Raw genomic sequence first — 2,057 nt, 5'->3', positions numbered from 1 at the left:
AAATGGGGCAAAAGAAAGAAAATTTAATGTGCTTTGGCACGGCGTGCTGCCGTCAGTGACTGCCGCAGACGAAAAACAGGATTTAAAAGGCAGTGAAAGCTTATTGGCAATTTTACTTGGATCACATGTGTAACCAGAATCATCTCTTATAGCGACGACATTATGATTTGGCTTCTTGTTTGATGGTACATACTTCCAAAAGTATTTTTGGCTTCGTGTGCATATCGGTCTCAAGTACAGCCGTATGCATACTTTCGTCTTCTTTAAAAAAAACCTTTTGCCAAAACACGACACTCACTAAACTTGGCGTGCCACTTATGCAGTCCAGATTTTTTAAAAAGACGATGATAATAAAGCTTACGTCGCAAGCAACGCCTGAGCTCCCTTGAAAACCATGACGGGTACTTGCTTGCCCGAGAAAAACGCTTAGGCACGAATTTATTTATGGCACTCGAAACTACTGTTGTAAGAGCCTTAGCAGCCGAATCCGCGCAATTATCTTTCAAGATCGGTTGCCAGTCATAGCTCTGAAAGTGCTTGTGCATATTAAGGTAATCACACTTACTGTACGAAAAATATTCCTGGCTGCACGAGCCTCGTTGACGCAGCGGAAAGAGAAATGACACACCAAAAGAGGGATGGAAATGATCAACACGTGTCAAGCGGTCCACAATTGGCAAGATACAAACAAGTGCCGAGGAAACTAAAACAAGGTCAGGTATATTTCCCGCTGAGTTCTGAATAATATTGCTTTGTACAAATCCAAATAAATAAATAAAATCTAACAGGCTGGATACTTTCAGGCTGGTGACCTTGCTCGCCAACGAGTCATAACCTGCCAGCCAGTCAATTTCTGGTAAATTGAAATCCCCATAAATCTGAGCACGGAACTTCGTCATATCAAGCTGTTCTTCTAGATTTTGAAAATGACGTGCAAACACCTCAGAGTCAAAGTGTGGTGGAAAATAATTAGTCCCGTATTAGATAATTCAGCACGTCACAGGCCGTAACCTCAACCCATACAGATTCCCGGTAAGTCTCCAGGTAATATCTTCTACATTCACACAGTGACACGTCCACGGCAGTTGAAATGCCCGTAATGGCATAATTACGGTCTTTCCAAAAAATTGATTATGACGGAGTAATACTGTCCTCTAGGCATGTTTCTATAAGGCAAACAATGATGTATGGGTTGCCCACGATTTCCAACATAAACTCGGAGGATTTCGTTCTAAGGCCGCGAACGTTCGGGTATGTTGCGTGCATTCCACAGTAGAAGGTTAAGCACTTGCATCGACCGCTGTCGATGACGTGACTCTAAGAATGCCAAAAAAGGGCGAAAAAGACATCCGGTTGGCCAAATGTTCGGTACATTGATATCGTCAAGGTCGTCGTTCTCGACAGCCACGTGAAAGGAGGCATAGCTATCGTATTTCGTTACAAGCGTGGTGCACGTCACTGACTTGCTTCTCAGAACACTTTCCAGGGATTCCGTAATGTCAACTTCCGTTGTTTGAGGATCCAGCCGGGAGACGAAGAGCCCATGGCGTCTGGGTTGCGTGGCAAAGAGCTCAGCTTGCTGCCGGCGTCCTTTCCCTCGGCAGGCGTGGGACTTTTTTTCCTTGTGACAATCTTGAATCCTTCAGCGTCCACGGCTTCCTCGTGGCCTGGATGTGCAGATGATGACGATATTCCATGAGCCGTGGTATTTACGGGAACATCAGGACGTTGTTGCTGAGTCGCAGACTTGGGTCGGGCACCCAGAGCAATAGGACTGCGTCGTTGACCCCAGAGCGTCGGACGACGAGCTATTGGGAGCCCCCGCCATGGTCTTGTTCACAACTGCTTGGCGAAGTTGGGAGACATCCACTCGTAGTGCACTGTTTTCTGCGCGTAGCCGCTCAACCTCAGCCGTCAAAACTTCAAGTTGAGATGAAAGCCCCATGAGCAGACGAAGGATTTCCGAAGAAATCCCTGCATGTGTCAACTCACCGTTGTCGCATCCGCCGTTGTTGAATTCCGAGTTCCTTGTCGTGGGCGTAGCCCCGCTATCAATC

At 46.6% G+C, this 2,057-nt stretch overlaps 1 pseudogene; it reads right to left on the bottom strand.

Moving 5' to 3' along the window:
• Positions 1 to 1,149: 1,149 nt before the first annotated feature.
• LOC115308515 lies at positions 1,150 to 1,828 on the bottom strand (annotated as a pseudogene).
• Between the last annotated feature and the right edge of the window lie 229 nt (positions 1,829 to 2,057).

Source organism: Ixodes scapularis, unplaced genomic scaffold (assembly GCF_016920785.2).
Source record: "Ixodes scapularis isolate PalLabHiFi unplaced genomic scaffold, ASM1692078v2 PGA_scaffold2__306_contigs__length_199485367, whole genome shotgun sequence".
NCBI classification, from domain to species: Eukaryota; Metazoa; Arthropoda; class Arachnida; order Ixodida; family Ixodidae; genus Ixodes; species Ixodes scapularis.
Note: the sequence above shows the minus strand (reverse complement) of the source record. Positions and strands in the feature narration are given on the sequence as shown.